Consider the following 24,625-nt stretch of genomic DNA (forward strand, 5'->3'; position numbering starts at 1 on the left):
CCCAGAAAACCCTCCTTTTCCTTTTTGTCTCTCTTCCACATCCTCTAAGAGGTCTTGCATATGTTCACCATGCTTTAGAAAACACTGGCTACAGCAGCCATGTGGGGCTCCACCGAGTGTGGCTGGAATTTCTAAGAGCCATTTTTTAGCCTTAGGGGCACTTCAGAAAAATATGTAACAGACTAACATAAAATAAATAGTTAATGTGGTTTTCAAAACTCAATATCCAAGTACCATATAAACAAATTAGTATGCTCAACAGAGAAGGTTATTTAGTCAAATGTCACTTAATTAAAAGCCAGAGATACCAATTTAAAACAAAGGCCAAAGAGAAACAGATGAAGAAAAGGAAGATAGGAGAATATATATAACTATTAAGGCAGAGGGAATCCAGATTAGCCAATTTGTATTTGTTTTCCCACTAATCCTGTTATATTCTAAATAAATTATAAAACTCATGACAGGATTTGCTGGAAAGACTCTCAGAGTGAACATTAAATTATTATTATATATTATATCATTTAACATAGCCTCTAAGAATCCTAGTGGAATGTCTGGCATCAGTCTAAATAGATAGTGACAAATAGTGGAAAGGAGAACATAGTCTGTGATCAGAATGCCTGGGGCCAAGGCTTGACTCCATCACTTATTAGCTATGTATGTAACTTTATTTCAGCTTTGACTTTCTCATATAAAGAAGTTAACTAGGGGAAAGTCTTCCCCTCAACCTCAAAGAGTTTTTGTAAGATTCAAGTGAGATAATGTGTTAAAAATATGGCTTATTGAATACAAAATACTAAATAGATAGCAGTTTTTGTTATGTTAGTGCTATTTACGAACTCTACATAGAAAGGACAGTCTCAGGATCAAAATATCTTACCAATTCATATGCATATATGAATACAAAAAGCTGATTAGATGTGTAATACTGAAATACCCACATGCAAATATAAATATATGCATATATATACATATACACTCATACATAAACTCAGAGATACTTTATGTTTCAAATGCAGATGATAAGGACTAAAGATCTGAGTAGATTAAAAGATGTTTCATTCCTAGTTTTCAGATTAGATTCTTGTTGAGACATTTTGCAAATTTATAAGATCGTTGCCTTAAAAGCAAGAACATTAATGAAATCCTTAAACATTTTTCTTCATAGTTCTGAATGCACTTTTGTAAACAGATTTTCTGTTCCAGGTGTCTAAATAATATACTACATTACACACAGTGACTCACTTAAGTATGCACTCCATAATTTAGTGGATGCAGTTTGAACTAATCCATTACCTTTCATAAACAGTCCGTAACAGTGGCTTTACTACAAATCATATGAAGAATACTTAATGCAGTATTTTTTAAAAATAGTATTTCTGACTACCTGGATGAACAGGAAAAGAGGATGAAGAAAAAGGAACGTAAAAATCAGTGTATTAGAGAATACTTGCTTTTACCCTTCTCTCCCAAGGGAACCTTTTATGACCAAGCTGAAAAGTTAGCTCTTCTTCACTAAGTCATCAATCCTACATGCTTCACCATCAGCGAGGTTCAAGAAGTTGTTATTCTCACCTATTGTCTACGTTTAAAGATTTGAAGGTTTCATTAATGAACATCTTCATGTGGATATCCCCCAGGCAACTTCAAATTCAACAATGTCAAATGGCAACATAATCCGGTATTTCCTGTTTTGAGCCAGAAACACAGATACACTGTTCACTGTATAACACTCACTATGTGCTTATGTGCTGACACTGTAGACACAACCATGATAAGACAGGCAACCTCTCCTCTCTCCTGTATCTTTCCAGACATTCTCAGCTCCACATTTATAACTCAACATCGTGCCTACTCCACTTTCCCAATAACTGCTCTTCATCTTATCCTTTTTATCCTCATTCTGCCATAGTTCAGTCCCTGCCATCTCTTGCCAGGAATATTTAACCATCACTGAACTGATGCCTTCCCTCTTCTGCCTCCATCTTGCCTCCTTCAACTGAAAAGCCTTTAATAGAAGCAGAGTTGGCCTTTCTGAAACCCAGTTGGCTCAAAACCAACCTTCCAAAAGGCAAGTAAAAACAAAAAGAAAACAAAAGAAAACAAAAATTCCTTATGGAGTACATTAATGTTTCGTGGTGTGGCTCTTGATTCGTGGGTGCCACTGTTCTTTGGTCCTCTTTGGCCATCTGAATCACTTGCAGACCCCTAAAGAAATTATATTATCTCCCCAAGCCATGTCTTGCACAAGCTACTCCTTTGGAACAGGAACATCTTTTTCCCTTATCCCATTTATTTAGGGACCACCCTCTCATCCTTTAAGGCTCAGCTGAAATATTATCTCCTCTTTAAAGACTCTGCCCTGATTCCCTCAGGCTGATTTTTTGTGTTCTCGCCTTTAATCTTTCTTTGCACATTTATAAAATCCACTGTCAGACAACACTGAGGGTATGTGTAAGTTTCCTCACACTACTGTGACCTACAGAAAGGACAAGAATCTTTTTATATCTATATCCCCAGTAAACGGCTATATGAGTGTACAGGCCACGTACAAAGGTTTGATCAAAGAGTAAATTAATGCACACCTGAAAAATACCACAACAACATGACTTCTTACAGGACCATTACAGACCATGGAGTTCTATTTATTATTATTTTGGTGTTTCCTTATTCCTTAAGTTTGGTTTTCAACAGGCAAACTACTTTAGCTACAGGTGAAATCTGGAAATCTAAAGCTGGATAGGATGAAACGGTCCTGAGTAGATTCTTCCTGAAGACTGATTCTCATCTGACCAACCACCTTAGACTCATTAAGACTTTCACTGCATCTCAGTGAAAGCAGGTATAGCTCTTCTTCTCGTTCTTTCCATTTCAGGACACACATGAATAGCATTCACTCTGCTCTTCTCCAGATTGCACAAGCGTCTGGCAAGTGGCATGATGTGAGAAGTCTCGCTGGTCAGTGAGGTGGTGACTGCAGGAGGCTGTGAACCACTAGAAGCTTGAGCATTTGTATTAGTTGAGCACACAGCATATGGCCCCCTATGAGTTCTGAACTGGAGCATCTATACATGTACCTGCTCATACCACATGATATGGCTTACAGCTACACTATACGAACTTAACACATTATGTGACACATAGGGTTTCTTCTGTCATTCTTCCTTCCGTCCCTCTGTCCTTTTCGTTCTTTTTTTCTCCTCTCCCCCGTCACCTTTAATTTCAGATACTATAGGTGTTAACGTAGGATAAATGGATCCCATAAAGTACCTAAAAGCCAGCCCTTCAGTGATGATGATCCCAAGCGGTTACCTGTTTTTAAGTTTTTTGGTCTCTAATGGCTTGAGCCAATGATATAGAATTTGGCACATAGCAGAAATGGCTATAGGCAATTAAAACTTCCACTGTGTTCAAAGATTTTTGAGGGGCAGGGACTGTGTGCATTAGTGGGGCTTAATAAATCTTTATTGAAATAACCACCAATTATTCTGGGTGCCTGTTTTAGCCGAGCCTCTGCACCTAACCAGCCACTGCCCAGATGTTTCAACTTTAATGCACTGTCCACTTAATGAATCTGGATCAACTCCTGTTTATACAAGCTTGTTTTCAGCGTGTTCAAAACAAGGACAGAGTTCAGTAAAAATATTGGAAAAAAAACCAAAAATCCTCACAGCTAATATCTATCTGCCTTGCTTCCTGCTTAATTTTAAGGCACAATTTCAGTGTTTTTGTCTTGCCAGAATGTATCCGGCTAAAAAGCGAATGTGATTTATTCTTCTCCATTCTTCACACTAACTGCTTACTCCTTTTGCCTTGAATTTCACCAACTTATTCAGGAAATATATTACCTATATATCTCCTGAGTGCACAGTCCTATTAGTCTCAGTCTACTTAGAAACTGTGGTTTCTTAGCTATATTCATCTGTGTAATGTATTTTAAAAATACTTACATCAGACCATCTGCTCAGTGCTGAGAATGCAAAAAATGAAAGACACAGATCCTGCCTCTAAGAGTTCATCCAAGAGAAGAATCAGTCCAATAAACAGGTAATTATAGCTCTGCCTTATTACACTGTTGTTCCTGCCTTTATATATCTAGACAGCATATCCAGTCTTGCACGGCACAGAATTCAAAACTAAAGCAGCTTTACTTTTGTTCTCCTATCTACACTCTGATCGCTTAGCCCAAATCTCTTGAAGTTTAGACTATAAATTCCTTAAAATGTGTTACTGATATTTGAAAACTACTCTCCATTTTCATACTTTTAAGCATACCCCTGTATATCTGGTAAAAGGAATGGCAAAAACTCTATAAATTCTTGTTAAATTACATTGAACTGACACCAAAAGCACCTGTGCCATCGGTAGCAGCTGCCGTAACAGCCACAGCAGCCACAGAAATGGCAACACAGAGCAGTTGGCAATGCCGCTCCAAATCCAAGTTTCAGTAATCCTTCTTAGAAGACCTAAAGGCACCTAAACATATGTGTCACAATTTAATTCGAAACATCAATGAAATATTTTGCCAGAAAAGTTCTTTCTTTCTACATATTTATATATACATGCATACACACCCATCAAATCTCTACTAAAATTAAATTTTTGATTAAATTTTCTAAGTATTTTATGCATAACTTTTGCCCTGCATTATTAAAAAATGTTGCTTATGATAATGAGCCCTGAATTGTGTTAGCAAAAGCAAAATATGACAGTCTTATGTCAGAAATAATAAGTTTTCATTGATGGGCAGGAAACCAAGGAAATTATCTGACCCAGAGAGGTATCAACACTTAAAGCAATCCTTTTACAACATCATTTCGAACAAGAAACCAATCCCTTCACAGACATATATTAATATATTCAATTAAACATTTTCAGTAGAGATTTATGGTTTGCTATGCAAAGGTGGATTTATTCTGAAGCTAATGCACCTTAAGATTTAAGGCTCTGTACTTGTACAAGTCATTCCCAAGACCCAGACACTGGGGGATGTTGGCACAGCAATGTAATCATAATTTTGTATAATATCCAAAAGCATTTTTGTGTATGTATATACATATTTTTTTCTTATGAAGCTTTAGAACCCATAAAAATTATATCTTTCTCCTGGTTATCACTTTTCTTTTCAATGTTAGGTATGCTCCTGAAATGTCATAGGTCATATCAGAATGTTTAGTTTGAAAATTATTTCCTCATCGATCTTCATTACACAATTAGGTAAAATCACTGTAGAAACAAACCTGAATATGTGTTAAACACAACAGTGAAAACTTCATCATTACCTATTCATGTTATAACCATATTAATGGGCAGCTTTAACTCAGATTAACGACCACCAGTTACTTTATGCCAGGTCATATCTGTGGACCTAGAGAACCAAAGATTTTGCATGCCAGTGGAGGAGAAACATGTAGTTGCAATGAACACAACAATTATTTATAACGTATTTTAAAGTCAATGCTCAGTATCTTACTATAAATACAGTATTTAAAATTTTTGTTGCCCTCTTTATGATTACAGATTTTATTTTGTATATTTAAAAGTTAATTTTGTTGTAATCTTTTAGTTCCTCGTGTAGGAAATGAATCTCCCATTTTAAAAAATTTTTAGAGAGAAATAGAGAGAGAGCACACACGAAGAGGGTGGGAAGAGGCAGAAGGAGAGAGAGAATCTTAAGCTAGCTCCATGTCCAGAGTGGAGCCCAATGCAGGACTCAATCTCAGGACCCTGAGATCATGACCTGAGCTGAAATCAAGAATCAGATGCTTAGCTGACTGACCCATCCACACACCCTAGAAATAAATCTCCTAAATCACAGTACTTCACCATCGTAATTTTCATGTTTTCTTACTATCAGAATAAAACTGGTAAGTATCCCATCCATGATGTATACAATGAACTCTGAAATTAATGCCATGAGAAAAATATATATTAAGTTCCCTAAACACCATTAGATATTTTCTTATTAAATTTTGTCATTTGTTCCCTGTCCCCCTATATATAGTATCTACTACATTGGGTATAGTTATCTTGGAATGCTGGCTAAGAATTTACTATTGAATTTTCTACAAATAACCATTTTGAGTAAAGAATGTGGTTATTAAATGACCAGATTTTGCCTCAACAATGAGACAATCAGTTTCATGCTATCACTTTAACCATTCATATTTTAACTAAATTTAACTAAAGACACTATATAATCTTCTCTACTAGACTGGCAATATACCTTAAGAAGAGAATCTAATTTTCATTCTACTTCTATAGAGAACTATATACAAGTCCCTTTGGTCCGAGAATTATCCAATATAATTATGTATATTTTTAAATGACATATATATGACACATATGCTTGTTCTGAATGTACTCAGTGTTCTCTAATAATTAGTTTCTTAAGAATTAGATTACATAAAACATACTGGATCCAGTCAAATCATAGTTTACATGGGTTGCTTTGCAATTGGCCTATTATAGTATAAATTAACCAAATTCTGGTTAACTGAAGATCAATCCAAAAGCCATTAATTAAACTGCAGTTGCTACAAATACCATAAAAGAACACAAGTTCAATTTCCTTATTATCCATTTCTCTACTTATCTATATACTGAATACTTTGTCCCAGAAGAGACTTGTGGTAGCTCATAGAGATACTAGATATAACAAGATAGCATAAGCAAACAGCAAGAGCAACATTAGAATACCAAGTGTGCCCCAAAAAAGGAGGGGGATGGATTTAGTAATAAGGAGGAGTCAAAAGATGCTACCAAAACTTGATAACAAAAAAACAAAAACAAAAACAAAAAAACCTTGATAACAAATTAAGTTCTAACCATTCTGGCAAGTCAAGGATAATCTCTGTACAGCAGACAGAGAGATGGATTTCCTAGGACTTCATTTCTCATAGTATATTTGAAATGACCTTTGTCATTACACCAAAGAACACCTCACAGGAATTATAGAGCCAGCCAGATAATCTGATTCCCCTTTCTTCTCTGCTATTACACGCTGCTCACTCCAACCAGCCACACTGGTAATTTTTATTCCCTCAAACATACCAACCACTCTCAGCTAAGAGTCTCTACTCTTGCTGTTTTCTCTGGAATTTATTCTTCCTGGGTGTCCACTGGATTCATTCTGCCTCTCCCTTTGGACTTTGTACAAATACTTTTCATAAAGCTTACCACCCTTTTAAAATATTATGATCTCTCTATTGATACTCTTTATTCCCATCCCCTTATGTATTTTTCTCTACATGATGTATCAGTTTCTATCACACTCTTTATTTTTATTTATTTGATTTTGCCTGTGTCCCCTATTAGGTGTAGGTTCCATTGGTGTCTTTCTCCATCTGCAAATTCAGCTGATATCCCTGTTGATATATAATAACTTATTCTGCTCACGATATCCATTGAAAAGGCCAAACTGATAAAAAATGACATCAGACATTTGTGAGCACTCTTTGCAAGTCTAAGTCAGTGTTCTTGTTTTCTTCAGCTCATCAACGTTCTTGAGTGGCCATTAAGAGATGGCTTATAATTTCCATAGAAATTTCTGTAAATTGTCCAGAGAAATCTTTTGCACCACTAGGGGTTAGTATTATGATAGGTAATAATATTAACTATACTTACTATAATAATAAATTTAGTATTTATAAACTAAAGTTAGGATGCAATTATTACTTATGGATTGTAGGTCAGCATTTTATAAGAAACATGGTTGCTATGTTTGTGCAATTCAATTAACTATTTTCAGAAAGGATCCTGTATTTTCAGTGATATTCTGAGTTTTCAGAATATCAACTATGGCTACTCATTTCATAATTATCTTACTGTTAATTTATCTTCATCATTTTCAATTTACATTTCCTCTGTCCTATTTACTTCTGGGGATTTGTTGCCTAATAACTTAATATTAAACTGTACATGCATTGTACTCAAAATAGGACTCATGGATATTCTCTTTACTAGAGTAGATACAGTGGGTCTTTAATATCCCAGATCCGTATTTGTGAACTTTCCTACTCCCTAAAATGTATTTGTTCTTGGTCATTCATGGGACATATGCAGCTGCAAAGAATTTGAGTCTCCTTGTTCATCCATGCCTACCTAAGGTTGAATAGGTCAACACTCTGCCTTCTGTTTCAGCTCTCTATTGCAAACAAATGTGCTTTTCAAGTCAATGTAATGCCCCACGTTCATATTTTAGTGTTTTTTGTTGGTGCCCTTGCTGTTTAAAATACACCACTTCCCACCCCGTGTATTGCTGAAGTGATACCTGGGGTTCCATAATATGCCTTAGAGAAAGAAATATGTGCGCTAGTTAAGTTTGTTGGGGCATGAGTTACACTGCCACTGGCCATGTGTTCAATGCTAACAGATCACTGATCATCCATCTACCTACATATTTAGATGTCTTTAAACATAACACACATAAAGTTACGAGTTATCACAGGATGAAAATGTGACCAGAGGCTCACAAGAACCTAACCCTGTATTTCCCCCAGGAGCACTGGTTCCGTATTTTCTAATTCAGTGTTCATGGTAATTCTGTAGAACATAATTACCATAAATAATAAGAATTAATTGAACATGATAACCACTCATCCCAGAACAGAATATCTTGTTCTGCTTTAAAACTTTTGTCATCCTTAAACTCCATTTCTACTTACAGATAAAAATCAACCAAGAGAATATAGAAAGAGGGCCCTTTGCACTGCTTAAGACAGTAGCTCTTCCTCTTAAGCGTCAGATATTAAAATGTGGTAGAGGAAGGTGAAGGAAAAGAGGAATAGAGGGGATAGAGAAAAGGAAGTGGGAAAGGTAAAAGTTAAAAAGAGCTTGAATTGCACATATTTTGTATTTCCTTCTTTCTAGTAACATTGCCTTTTAAGACATCTATAAGGTTGACTTGTAAACACAAAATTATTTTTTCTCATGTGAAAGAGCTCCAAACTTGTACCAAGAAACCACATTCAAATAGTCATAAAATGCTTACAGTAAAAAGTTATCATATGTACATTTGCATATATTTACATACAATGTATATGTATAGTCAGATTATATTCATACTATTTTAGAGAAAAATTTAAATGCTATTAACCTTTCTTACTTAAATCAATGTTTTTCTTCTCAATTATTTTTTTTTTTATCTTCTACTAACTAGTTGCCATAAAATTCAGCACATCTGAAATACATAAAAAAGCGAATGATTGAACAGGGCCAATCTAAGTAAAGGGTACCAAGTACCATCGTCAAATTTGTGGATTCAGTGTCAATTCTCTGATAAAATGTTAAAGATGTAACAGTGAGACAGAATTAAAGCTTCACAGATGTTCCTTCCAAAACACTGAAAGAGGCTGTCAATTCTCCCCATTCTATCACATCACAAGCAGTTCTATGCTTGAACTTTGTAGCTTCACTGACTTCCAAAAAGTATTGGTGAGGACCCAATATGACTTAAATGGAGACCATGTTAGTGCAACTGAATCAGCATTAAAGGTTTAGAGAGGCAATCCTCTTATTCACCTTTCTGCCAAAAGGCTGTTCCTAGCAGGAAGCAAGTAAGGCAGGTAGGTAAGGGCACAGGATTTAAGGACAAATTCACTCTCAGTTTTAGCAAATACTAGCCTTGCTCAATTTTAGGCAAGTTCTAACCCTGAGAGCAAGAGCTTGCCTAAGGATGAGGCCCTGAGGATACAACATTGAAAAAGGTGCTCACTCTCATTCTGATGAGTAGAATTAACAAAACAAAACAAAACAAAAAATACCAAAACCCCAAAAAACAAACAAAACCAAAAAAACAGAAAACAAAAAACAACAAAGGATGGTACATATGCTTGGGAACCAAATTAAACCAGTTTTCTCTGTGCAGGTCTATATTAGTTCATGTAATGTGCTTTTGAATCAGCCCAGCACCATTGCTTGATAAAAATGATGAACACTTAGCTATAGCTTTTTATTTTATTTTATTTTATTTTATTTTATTTTATTTTATTTTATTTTATTGTATTTAAGATTTTATTTATTTATTCATGAGAGGCACACAGAGAGAGAGAGAAGCAGAGACACAAGCAGAGAGAGAAGCAGGCTCCATGCAGGGAGCCCGATGTGGGACTTGATTCCGGGACTCCAGGACCATGCCCTGAGCCAAAGACAGGCACTAAACCACTGAGCCACCCAGGGATCCCCTAGCTTTTTATTTTAAATCAGCACAGGTATATACAAAGGAAAAGCCATTGACTCCCTGAAAAATAACAAATTAAAATCACTGAATGGCTGATGACAAATGAGATACAATCAAAAGTAAAACAAATATGAGTAAACACTTGTTTCTCTAAGCAGACATTGTTATGAATCCAACAAAAGGGACACTTTAATAGTCTTGTGTCCATTTATTTTTACACCCATGTGTCATGTTTTATGTACTTATTTTTAAGTTGAAGAATAGTTACTCCTGTGGTGTATGGGAGCAGGGTATGATTTATTAGAATTTTCATATCATATATGGTAGGGGATAAAGGTTAAAAAATCACCCTAAGGTATGGGGTCAAGCTATAGTGAAGAGTTTGTGAAGCCAGGATACATATTCTCTCAACTGCATGTTTGTATTTGGATGGATAAAATATAAATTTATCCATCTGAATGGATAAATTTGCTCCAGCCTGAGAAGTGTTTCTTTTCACCTATAAGCTAGCCTCACTGCAAACATCATACAAGAAACATCCTATGAGTTTTTGGGTGGGTTTAGCATTCATTTTATCTAGAAACCTTGAGGTTTTTCATGGTCAAATTGTATAGAATTTGCCCTAAGCCTCACATGGCTTTCATTTGGATGTAGTGAACAGACATGATTATTTTTGTACATGAAAAAAAATACTTATCTGAGCTACAGAAGCATTTCCTCAGCTTTATATTGTAGAACTGCATTTAAGGACGCCCTTCTCCCTTTGTATCACATATTCTTTGGGTGATTTATTTCAACATCTTGTCTTTCTTTTTTTTTTAATTTATAAAAAAGGGAAAAATAACCTCTGGCCTTCTTTTTCCCTCTAGGTTTTCTTTAATTATATTTGAGAACACCTGCCTGCCCGAACAGATTCCTTTGCAATGACAATTCCTAGAAGCTGGCAGTATTTCCCAATATGAACATTCTCTGTCCCACCTCTTGTACATTGGTAAAACTATCAGGATTGTAAAATATTTGGTTTCTCTTTATTTATCTAATAATATGAAGGGGGAAAATATCTGTTTATACACATATTCAAATTACAGCAAGATGTTCAATACCCTTTTTCTCTCAAAGTGTCAGAATTTTACTACTCCAAAAATTTTATGCAAGCAGCATTAATTCTCAATACTTAGGCCAGAGATGTTGAAAAAGAGTTCCATTTTTGGAGCTAAAATGAATTGGTCAAACTCAAGTTTCTGAATTCAGAATCTAACAAGTATAGGATAGGTAAACCCAAGTAATAGTTTGAGCCAAACTTCAGACAAAACAAAGATGAAGTTCAGAACTAAGGTATAGTCTTGAAGAAAAAAGGGCAGAGATTAAGAAGCAATATCATTTACCCAGTTCTATTAAGTATCACTGTTATTCAGTAGAATCCTAATGATACTAGAATCTTATGCCTCCTTGGAAACTCTCAAAGATGTCATTACCTTTCTAGATTTGGAAAGTATTTGAGAATAAAGCAATCCTCTGTGTATGTGAGTATGGATGCTCTGCTCTTTCTGCAAATGTGTGGCTTGAAAAGCTGTTTTATGTAATTTTAAATCTGATTTGATCATCAATGTATAATACTTAAAACAGCAGCGAATCCTGAAAGCATTTTTATGGTACATATCAAAGTATTATTTATCAATAATTACCAAGAAAAGCATAGAAGTTGCAAATTCTGTTCCTACCCTAATATTTTATAAATATAACAAGTAACTCTTCTTCCCATCAGAAATAACTTCAAAGCTTAATACTTTCTATATTTCAAAGCACTTTAACAGATGTCACCCGTTGGAGATTCTGACTCCATCTACTGTCCCCTTGTGATAAAGAAATAGGGAGAGGTAATTTAAAGGACTTGTCTGTCTGTGGTCACAAAGTATGATAATGTGATGAATCCTGCTTAGGTTATCTTTGTTTTCGCCTTAGTCTATAGATAGTCTTAAAAAAATATAGTCTCTAAAAAGAAAACACCTAACTCAGGTCAATTATAGAAAGTAGAGATTGAAAGCAAAGTAAAAATATGTATCACTATTATTAACAGTAACAGGTAACCCTGAATGAATGTTTTCCATGTATCTAATATGAAGCACTACATTTATCTTAGTTTTAACAACTGTAATACATATGGCTTATTAACCCATTTTAACAGAGATTAAACTGACATAAATTAATTGCTAGTTAAATGTTAATGCTGAGATTCACACTCAGATCTTCCTGATTTATGAATCTGACATAGTATTTAACAATTAGGCTAAACTTCCTCTCTATACACTCACATAATCTACCACTCATACTAGGTAATATATCCAAAGATGATCACAAAACATACAAATTGCTGCATAATTTCCGTTTTTCCACAAGAAAATTAAACAAAATATTTGCATCCTACTTTTGTAAAAAGCCCTTACTTTTGGGGTCTAATCTCTGTTTCCTTTCATCCTCTTCAAGTTTATCAGAAAACCAACTGAAATATTCCTATCTGTTGCACTGAACACTCCAGACAGCTCCAAAGTAACCTATCTCCTTCCCCCAACCTCTTCTCTCTTTATTTATTTATTCCTCCTGATGGGTTTATGACAGATTTTAAAGCAGGATCAGGCCATTGTAGGAATTCTAGAGGTCACAAAATCCATGATCCTGGGTCATCAGGGTGGAAGAAGTATCATTCAGATGAGGTTTGTCTCTTGGGCCCCACATCTTTCCAGGAGACTGTATCTTGGTAATGGTCTGAGAATTGGTGGTAGCTTTAGGCACTCCCAATGACAGCGCTGAGGAAATCGTGCTCACCTGGATGCATCCGATTCAGTAACATGGGGAAAATGCCACGTCCTGGCCCTAGAGCTGTGGGGCACGTTAACAATGCCACAAGCTATCTTTCTGCCTGGAATGTATGAAAAAGATTGTTTTAACTTATAAAACCAAAGAAGAATGCAGAGACAACTAATGGAAGGGTATGAGAAAGCCAATACAGGCAGCCTGTGAGGGAATTTTCAGTGTGCTCTGGAAGGGGAGTTACTCGACTCCTCACATTTAACATTTTTCTGATGAAAACAATATGTGGAGACATCAATTTTGGCTTTCCTCATTAATATTCAATTTTATGATAGATTCATTTTGCATATTCACTATCTTATGACCATATATATTTAGTTTCAAACCCTGATTCTTTGCATTATTTTCTTCAAGAGATGATAATAATGCTAATGACAATGAGACTAGCCATGATAAGTTATGCAGTCGTGCCTTGTGTTAACGGAAGAATTCATACTGAGGGAAATAATCTCAGTTTTTCTTGTTTTGAACTGACTGGATCAGTTATAAATTACTGAAGTTTAATCCTGATTATCATATTTTGAGACACTGAGAAATAAGCATAGCTAAGTATGAGGGAAATTCTGGAAATCATGTCATAAATGAAATGTTTAAGATAAATTCCTTAATCTTTTAAAATATTATTTAAAATGGGGGGGTGCAAAATACCTGCCTTCAAATATTTTGGTTTTTTTTAAGAGCATTTATTTGGGGGAGAGAGAGGGAGTGCGTGTGTGTGCTCAGGGAGGGGCAGAGGGAGAATCTGGAGCAGGCTCCCCACTGAGTGTAGAGTCCAATGCAGGGCTCTATCTCAGGCCTTTGAGATCATGACCAGAGCAGAAATTGAGAGTCAGATGCTTAACTGACTGAGCTACCCAGACGCCCCTGCCTTAAAATATTTTAACAGCCAAATAGAATTCAAGTTCCTAAAAATAAGACTTGTCCTAAAACTAGTATTTGTTGTCCTAAAAATCTTCTCACCACACCCCAGAGCATCACAGTTCCGTGAGTTTCCTGTGCACTTAACAGCTACCAACCCAGTACGTATGTCCAGGGCCCACGTTTGTCGTGGACAAGATCCCTTTCCTCATGAAGCTCACTCACTCTTGGAAATACACTCTCTCACTTTTATACTTTATTTCATATTTTCATATTAATTCTATCTTTTGATGCTTGCAATAGCCTTGTGAGGCTAATATTGTTGTTCCTATTTTATTAGTAAATGAATGGGAAAATAAGTTATTTGCTCAAAGTCACACCATTCTCAAGTGCTGGAGCCAGTACTCAAACCCAGATCACATGACTGAAATGTGTTTCCACCACCATTCTTGCCCCAACTAACAGACAGAGGTTAGTAACAGAGGTTACAGAGTAACAGAGGTTACTTGATCACCTATTAAAGATATTGAATAAGAATCTCTCTGAATTCAGAAAGAGATTATGTAGAATGAGCTTTAAAGCCCAGGCAGCTCTAATACTATAAATAACTTTAAAAAATAATATATTATTTTTAATTTTGATAAAGAAGTTGATATTTATATAATATTTACATTTCATCAAGGATCCATGTGATTTGCAAAAAAAAATCTTTGTGATAATGCATATTTGATAACCAAACAAAAACAAAAACTGTTTTTGCCAAATTCCAAGAGAGGTCATTGCTTGAAAAAAATAATTAAAGGGTTATTGTCTAAAGTAGCTTCAACTCCTTCTTCCTTAAAGCTTCAATTCCCCAAACATCCTTCAGCCCTGGGTAGAAAGTTAAAAATGGAGTACTGTGAAAAACTGGACTTTGTTAGTATGACTGGAGTTTATAAAAGAATCAAACATAAGTCAGAAACCAGACAGAGCATGAAGGGAGTAGCATTAAAAAATATATGTACTATAAGAGATTAATAATTTGAATATTAGTTCCCTATGTTTTTCATCATAAATTCCATTGTGAAATCTCTAAAAAAAAAGATTTTATTTATTAAAGAGAGACACAGAGAAAGAGAGAGAGAGAGAGAGAGAGGCAGAGACACAGGCAGAGGGAGAAGCAGGCCCCACACAGGGAGCCTGATGTAGGACTTGATCCCAGGCCTCCGGGATCATGCCCTGGACTGAAGGTGGTGCTAAACCACTTAGCCACCTGGGCTGCCCTCCATTGTGAAATCTTAATTGGATCTAAAATAAAGTGCACCACACCTCCTTCTGACCCTAACCCCAAGTCCTCATTCATTTGTATATATTTTCCCACCATCAACTGTACTCACATTTCCAACAAATGATCTAATCAATGGGGAAAACAGTCTTGTTTCAGATCATTACACTCCACAACTGCTCTCCCAAATTCACTGAACACAGCTGTTACGCCACAGGTAATGGTCTATTTGCAAATGATATAATGATCAACCAAAAAGATAACTTCTCCTTTATCATGAAGCTTGTATTTTTAATTTCAATGTCAAGCTTTACAATACCATCCCATCCCATCATTTGATACTCATCTTTGGAGAAAGCATATTTCCAAGGTCGTGTATCTGCTGTACAATTCAAGTTACTTTATTTTAGATGTGGTTCTGTATCTCTTCCTAGACTCCATGTGTGACTAGCATGACAAGTAAGCTCTCTCCATGTGCCAGAGCCATGTGATATTCCTCACCTAACTCTTCAGCAATCATTTTTAACTACTGATAGCTTCACTTTTCTTATATATAATTACATTGAATACCAAGGACTAGAACTCACCAGTATCTACTTCTCCTGAATAAGCAAAATTAGTTAGCTGCCTAAATTCAGCTCTGTTATGATTCAGTTGAGAAAATTATATAAACTCTGTCAAGGATAGAGTGGGTGTGAAACACAGAACTGAGTTTCTCAAATATGTTATGAAAAAGAAAATGCTGACTTTTATTTCTTCTTCATTTCAAACCAAGTGCAGAATGTGTAATCTTTTACTCTCCACACACATTCTGCTCCAATGTGGACCTTTAAATGACTCACAAATCAGAAAAAATCTAATTTAAGTAGGGTTTGACTAATTTCACTAGTGATCATCACAAATCTTTCAAACTCACATCTGTTGAGCATTATGTATGTGTTGTCCAAATCTTGATTGTGTGTTTTCAGTTAAATACCTTAAAACATGTCAGCATTTTAACTAAGAAGATAAGTAAATATTCTAAGGGAAGCATTCTTATCAGATAATTGCACACTGTTTACACACAAAACTTGCTGGAATGATGTTAATCATTTTGGTTCTGGTAATTACCATTGCGGTAACATAGACCCATCTTGAGAAATTAGTCTTCTGCATTTATCTTACAGAAGACAAGGATTCTAACTTGGCTAGAAAGTAGATGGCCTCACAGTACTATCTTGTTCTCTTACCCCCATCCCAGTATACACACTCTTTTGGGCTCTCTCTTTCATTCACTTACTCACTCTTTTGCTTTTGTAATGACAGTTCTAAAAATAACTCCCAGACTCTTGGCCTGAGAAGACCTAAGGCTGGCTGAGTCCAACCTGAGTATTTTCCTGGCCATTTCTTTTTCTCTAGATGTCATTTATTGGGATGTGCTCAGACCTTCCCTTATACTGAAATAGTAAGCTATGGGATGCAAAAGTAAGCTAAGCTGACTTTGGAGATAATCATGCTCCAGGCTGACCTAATGCTCTATGGGCCTACACCGGCTCAATGGAATATTCCACTGCAGTGTGGGATCAGCTAGTTACAAAACTCCTTTCTTTCTTTTCTAACCCCTCTGAGATGGGCTACTGATCATCCCACTTGAGTGAAAGGGTACTTTTATGACATAAAACTCCTTATGTATATTGTATATTTCATATACCAAAAATGAGAAATTGTAAAGGATGACAATTTTTTTAAAAAATGGGAAGTCCTAAATACTTTCTTCCCAGACTCTCAACAGTTTGTTCTTTTTGTACACTCTATTCTGAAAGTTTCAGTTCTACAGTTCATCTTAAGTATTTCTGTATCTTAGCTAAATATCATTTAATCTCTCCATTATTAGCACTGTTTATTATTCTAACCATATTCAGTTTTAAGTCTTGTCAAATTTTAGTAAGTACTATCAAATGATTTGAGAGCCCCGTAAATGTATTTTTCTTTCTTGAATACATGTATGTCATTTTAAAGGTAAAGTTTTCAAAAAACATATGTTATAAGAGCTTGGCAATAATATAACATAATCTGATACTTTGCAAGAAGGCCATATATTTTTGTAGAACTAAAACTTACTAACATTTTTTCCAGAAATGTACTTCTCAAAATTGATATTAGCATCTAGATTCATTTTCTAACTCTTCTGAATTATAGTTCTAATGATTGTTCACTTACTTTATGCTTTACTTCCAAAAGTATCAATAACCTCATTTCTCATAGGAGAATGGCCTACTTGGAAGGTAGCTTGGAAGTTTTAACTTGGAAGATTTAATCAGCATTGACTACGAAAGAGAAATTTCATAGGCTCTAAAAGGGATCATTAGGAAAAACTATCATTACTAAATTTTTTCAAACACTTACTATAATTCTATATCCATTGTTTAGATTTCAATTCTCCTGTGACTATATTAAAATCTATAATGTTCGACTGCACTCTCTTTGGCTACTTCTACTTAAGCAAATCCTGAGTGTCTATTATTTTCTAAAACAATGGTTATTTACAATTACAAGGTTTAAGCATTTGTGGCGCACCTCCCAGCGTAAAAGACTTCTTTATATATTTTGTCAACACTGGAGGAAAAAGCTCTTGTTGTAACTCTAGATCAGCAAACATCTTAAAATCCTGGACTGTAGAGAATATTATTGCCTGGTTCAAAAGAAAAAAAATCAATTTCCCTGAAACAAACTAAATTGATGTGCTTTTGAGAAGATCAATTACCATACCACTCTCTCATCCCTAAAGATGGACAATGGCATCGTCCAATAAAGTCCCCCTCAAACGAGTTGTAGAATTTATTCCAATTCACAGTGACAGCTTAGATAATTTTATATCCCCTTCAAGATTTCAAAACTTTCACTTTTTCTTTCTTTTTTTTTTTTTTTTTAGCAAAAGAATCTAGCAGATTCCACCTTAACTGAGCGACCAAAGTCAATATCACTACTACGGAATATATCAACATCTGTACTTCTTGACAAAATGCATTGAAAAGTACACAACATCCCTTCTGTGGCATCCTTAGCAAAACTACATCACTTAAAATGTCTCCATTAGGAAGAAACGTGAAACTAAGCCAGACTGTAAAATATGCTACCAAATAATCAAGAATGACAATGAATGACTGGAAAAGACTAAGGAAACAAGAGAAATGCAGGATGTGATACCAGGTGGGTTCCTATAAGGAAAAGTACTTTATTGTGACAACTGGGAAATGTTGAATACAATTTGGTGATGAATAAGTAGTATTCCACCAATGTTAATTTCCTGGTTTAAATAGCAAGGATAGTCATGGATGATACTAACATTTGGAGAAGCTGGGTTTGGGAAGAGTACACAGCAACTTTTTGTAAGTCTGAAATTATATTAAAATATCTTAAATGTTTACCTCCTTAATCTCCATTTTACAGTGTGAGGATAAAATTCCATTATGCCTTAGAGCATTGCTCATAATAATAAACTTGTAAGTTTAACCTAAGGTTTCTATTTACTAATCTTTCTACCATATAAAGTTTCCCCCAAAACAATTTTAAAAGACTCTGTCCTACTTTCAAAGAAAGTGATTTTTTTTTGTTTTGACTTGAAGATTGTATAAAAGGATTATGAAATCACAGAGGCATGCCAGGTATCCTCATATAATCATTTGTTTAACGGATCCATGAATTAGTTCCTCTGTCTTTGCCACCTCCACAGCTGCAGATTACCTGTAGAATTTACTGCTTTCCAATGCCATCTGGTTACCTGCTTGGCTTATCAACCAGATTAAATTTTATGAAAGAGAAGAGTTTCTGTTTTTGTTTTTGTTTTTAACTCTTCTGGCACAAAACTATCATGAATAGCATTGGAGAAGGGAGAGAGAAAAAAAAAATGAGAGAACACAAGACAGCTTTATAGCATGCCAAAGAGTATTAGAGGGATGTAACATTAGGCATATTTATACAAACTGCGGTTTCTCTCCACTGATCATAATCACTATGACAGATAATCAATATAAATCATGTGAAATGATTAGGATGAAATTTCTTCCAATATAGTTCTTATCTATATATGCTTGAACCAGCAAAGGCTTGGTGACTGTCCTGCTATTTATCTAATTCTATCATTTATCTTGGTGAGTTTCAGACACTGCTGCAATTTCTCTGATTCTGTATCAATGAGTCTGCATATAAATAAAGCTTGTCAAACAATTATAGTGCACTTACTATAGAAAGGCCTGATATCATAATTTTAGGTTATCTCTTGTCTTTTGCACTTAAAAGTGCATCATGCATACAATGTGGAAACACAATGGTACAGAATGAGCATTATTTTAATTTTTGCTTCTCCCACCTCCAAATGTATGACAAGTAAAATATGTACAAAAACACGTTAAAGATGACAACATCTTTAAATGACTTTGATCAACATAATCAGAAAATTTAGAGCTAATCTAGACTATCTAGTTTGACTATAATTAGGTTGATAACTGTAAGCTCCCTCTCCCCCATTTAAGCTGTATAGTTTCACCTGATAAAGCCTTTGGTAATTAGAACCTTCATTTCTAACCTAAGATAACTTTGAAGAGAAAATGAGCAATATTAAAGTGTATTAATGGTAGGAATTTTTTCATGTTAGTGGCAAAATCTGATGTGTTTTACTTCCATTGTAGTTTAAAGGAAATAAACAAGGACTCTGAATTATTGATTTCATGAGAAGAAAATACATTTAATACTTTAGTTAAATTAGATTATTATAAGAGAAAAAATAACTGTAAAAAAGAGTATTTCTAAAAATCTAAACTTCTTTGTATCCCATACAGCTGATACATGTCCAAATTCCTTCCAAAGCCACCAGAGTCCCACATTTCTATCAGCAAAGAAACAAAAAGAACGAGGTTCTTTTTAATTCACTCTGGTTATAAAGATAGCATGAAAATCGGTTTTCCATACACAAAGAGGGAAAACAAACTATTTGCTTTCTTCTAAGACTGAAGCCAACTTTAAGTAATCTACATAGTTGGAGGACACATTTGCATTTTTCCCCTTCCATGGAATGGAATTGCTACCATGATGAACATGTTCTTAAGTAATTAATATTTGTGATTATTTTCTTTTGTGTATCTAGTATAGATTTGCCCAGCAAAGGAATCTAATTCAGAACTCAAGTTTTAAACACACCCTATTTTTAAGATGAAAATTTCTCAGGGCACCTGGGTGGCTCAGTCAGTTAAGCATCTGCCTTCAGCTCAGGTCATAATCCCAGGGTCCTGGATCAAGCTCCACCATTGGGCTCCCTGCTCTCGGGGAACCTGATTCTCTACTCTCTTTCCCTCTCTCTCTCTCTCTCTCTCCCTCATTTCCTCCCTGCCTCCCACTACTCATTTTCTCTGTTCCTCATAAATAAATAAAATCTTTTTTAAAAAATGAAAATATCTTCTCTGGAACACTGAATGTAGCTTCAGTTTTCAGGAGACAGAGAATCTCTTGGTAGGAGATATTGCCAAGGTGTAATTAAATGCACTAAAAACGCTCACCAACACTTTCCAGCAAGCTTAAATTTAGTTTTTATTTATTTTTTCCAGCTAGCTTAGATTTAAAGCAGAGTGAATCCCGCACTGCATTTCTGTATATGTGATTTCGATGGGGGGGGGGGAGGGGCACACACAGGTATAAATCCTCCCTGAATGAGGGAAGGAAGGGGAGTAGCAGAAAAGGCAAGAGTGATGTTAACAGCTAGTGAAGCGGACTGTGGAAGAGGCACGAAGCACACATTTCAGTGAAAGTAACAGCCCAGAGCGCAGGGATCAGCTGGCAGCCCATTATAGTAGGAGAGATGAAAAACACTTAATACCTGTAACAGAAGCCAGTGGTTCTGTCGACTTTGTGTGTGTGTGTGTGTGTGTGTGTGTGTGTGTGTGAGATGGTTAGGGGACATTAAGTGAGAAATGCCAAGATGCCAAGTTGAGGAAAAGACTAATCTAGAAACACGCTCTGTGATACAATGAGATGGCTAGAAACTGCTACTTCCTGTGTACTTCACATAGCCAATTCAGGTGGCATTAAGTTACAGTGGGAAGGAAGAGACTCTCCACCTCATTTTTCCTGTAAAAGGACAGGAAAATGGGCATAACCTAACTAAGAAATACTCTTAGGGAACGGTGCACTATTACTCTTTAAAACAGTACTCTGTGCAGCATGGTGACTATAGTTCATAATATTCCACTGCATATCTAAAAATTCCTAAGGGAAGTGATCTTTAAAAGGTTCTCATCATAAGAAAAAATAAAACTGGAAAAATTTAAGTGTAAGGTGACAAATGTTAACAAGGCTTACTGCAGTGGACATTTCACGATACATACAAATATTGAACCACTATGTTGTACGCCTAAAACTAATACAATGCTATATATCAATTATGTCTCAATTAAAAAGAATCCTGCTACAGTAATGTCTGTGATGGTTTCCTTAAGTCTATACATTTGGATTCTGCAGTTTAGTTTGCATCACAAGAACAAGGTGGGATGCTGATGATAAATGTGAGATTGTAACACAACCAAGAAGTGTGTACTGTGAAGGTCTCTTGGTGAGGGGTTTAGAAGACCTGCTGGTCCCCTTCAACAGACTGCTCTGCTTTGATCTTGACTTATGTTAATCAGACCCAGTAGATGGTTAAAATAACAAGGTCACAGCCATCTTCTGACCTCATTCTACTCAGTGTCCTAAGGACCAAATCTTATTTACTGTACATTTAACTGATCTTGCTGCCCACCAACCATAAATGTGATCTCCAAATTAGAAGTTCTAAAAAATTATAGATGATTTCTCTGACATGTGAATTCAATATAGGATTATCCACTTAAGCACATTTTTTGCCATAGTCTAATCATATACAAATACAAAAATATGCTGTATTTCTAAGCATACCCAACACAGACCATTCTCCTAAATATCCACAATATGTTTAAATAGTCTTTAGCACATAAAATAATGCCTGTTTTCACCTGAAGGATCACAAATACAATAATGGACATATACCACAACAGATCATCCATATTCCATCATTTTATAAACAATATGTAGTAGATAAACAGAACATCTAGGTTAAATATATGTATGTTCCACATATTTTGATTTCATTCTCAGAAAGAGACTTCAATTATAGGTTATCACTCTTCCCATTTTGCGGATGAGGAAGCTAAGTATTAGCAATATTAGGTAATTAACCAAAATTCTACAACTAGTAGGAAGTGGCAAAGTCTTCAATTCAACTAAAGTTAGTTTGACACACATTGTACATATCCATTATGTGATCAAATTAAGGTATCAAGTTTATCACGGACATTATTTATATTTTCCAAATTAAGTAATGGATTTTTGTCAGGAAGACCAGGACTCCAACTGTCTAATTAGCTATGGGTTAAATACATGTCTGTAAAACGTAATGATTGTATTCCTTCTTTTTTTCTCATGAACATCCGCCTCTCCATTTTTCATATTTCATCTACAATTTCTTTTGCATCTTTCTATGTCTTGTGAAAACTTCTGGTCACAGTCATTACCTCCCTCAACTTACAAAAATAAGAAAAATATATTTATTCTACATATCCCAAATGATCGAAAATGTACTGAGGTCAAAATCATTATAATAACTGTTTACTGAGACTGCCAACCTAAGGAGAATCATTTCATCATCTCACATATACAATCTGAAGTATTCAAGTTCTCACTACCTCCTTCCAAGCAAATGTAAATTGGTTTTTTGAAGGCTTCTGTGTCTTGTCTATAAATTCCCTCTCCATCTCAAATTACTTTACTGGCTTTTTCCTGGACTTGTCTGTTTTCGTCAATCAAGGCTTTGTTGTTTCGTTTGTTTTACTTTTTAACCGACTTATCATCCTGGACATTCTTTTACTGTGAGTGGCAGTACTGAACTCCCAATATACAGCCTGCAAAGGATAAACACAAACTTGTTTCCTGTCACATAAAATCTACCAAGCAACAGTTTCTGATTAATTGAAAGGGAAGCACAGAACATCTCTTTTACTAATCAAGAGACCACACAATTTCTCTTAGAAAAATAACAATAGCATTGCCTAGTAGCTTCACATGCATTTGGAATTTAAGTCACCTAGGGGTATGTATTTTTGTTATTCTAAATGGCCTTACAGGGATTATTTTGATAGAAGTGTTTTCAATTATGATACAACATTTTTAAAATTAAAAATAAGGGTATTTTAAAATTTTTAAAAGATTTTATTTATTCATGAGAAACACACAGAGAGAGAGGCAGAGACATAGGCAGAGGAAGAAGCAGGCTCCCCATGGGGAGCCCTGTGTGGAACTTGATCTCAGGGTCCCAGGATCACGCCCCGAGCCAAAGGCAGATGCTCAACCACAGAGCCACCCAGACATCCCAGTTTTTAAAATTTTAAATGACGCTCACTTTGAAATGTCAACCTCATTGCAGCAACTCCATTTATGACTAAATTAATGGGAATATTTCAGTTGCCTTTAGAAAACTTTACATTCCCATAAAAGTGTGATTTCACCTCATAACTACTGATTCTTTATGAGTTAGCTGAATATTACATACCTATCTGCTGAAAAAAGTTTGATGAATCTGTTAAATATGCATTGAAATGAATGAAATTAAGGGCCAAATTCCATCAATAACACTGCATGATGATTATCGCTCTCACTTTGTTTACAAGGAAATGAATGAGACAGATTGAGAGAGAGATGGTACTACTGATAAAGGAAGAATGGCCATAAAACATATATGAAAAAACTCCTTGTGTACCTGTGTACTTACGTGTCCTCTCTTAAGGCACAAAAATGCTACCACTGGGCCACAAAAAAATCCTAACCCACATCCCCAGAAACTCTTAACTTGTTCAAGTCCTCTTTGTTTATAATACAGTATCAGTCAGTATTTGTAAAATATAGAAGCATCAAAGGAAAATAATAATAAAGTTTACCTTGACTCATGTAGATACCCATCAACAAAAACAGATTTTTCACTTACTTAAGATGTGTTCAAATGAAACAATGACCCATGGTTTAAATAGCAAACATTCTTCCTCAGTCATTCAAAGTTGAAAATTTCACTCATGGATAAATTCATCAGTTTGCTGTCCTTCATTTTTATCAGGAATAGACGCATAAAACTGGCAAAGTGAAGAGCAGAAGTGCAGATGTATAGATATCCTGCCGGCACGCACTACTTAGAAACTCTTTACCAGCACTCAGCACCAAACTGAGAAATTCAGGAAATCTTTACTAATAAATGACCATAATCAAACCTGCCAGTAGATTAGAGACTGGAAACAGTCTCTAAAGATATGAGGATGGTAGGGACATGCTCTCTTGAAGGGCCCTTCAGTTCAGAAAGCACTTGACTGGAAAGCCCCTGCCCAAATATTTAGACAGAAAGAAGCTGTGAAAAAAAAAAAAAAATC

The 24,625-nt window shown here is 35.4% G+C and overlaps 1 protein-coding gene across 2 annotated transcripts in view; it reads right to left on the reverse strand.

Annotated features, from left to right (window-relative positions):
- CDH7 (cadherin 7) overlaps positions 1–24,625 on the reverse strand; it is a 124,896-nt gene that overhangs the window by 88,007 nt on the left and 12,264 nt on the right. The gene's annotated exons all lie outside the window — the stretch shown is intronic.

The sequence above is a fragment of the Canis aureus genome, chromosome 1 (assembly GCF_053574225.1).
Source record: "Canis aureus isolate CA01 chromosome 1, VMU_Caureus_v.1.0, whole genome shotgun sequence".
Lineage (NCBI taxonomy): Eukaryota > Metazoa > Chordata > Mammalia > Carnivora > Canidae > Canis > Canis aureus.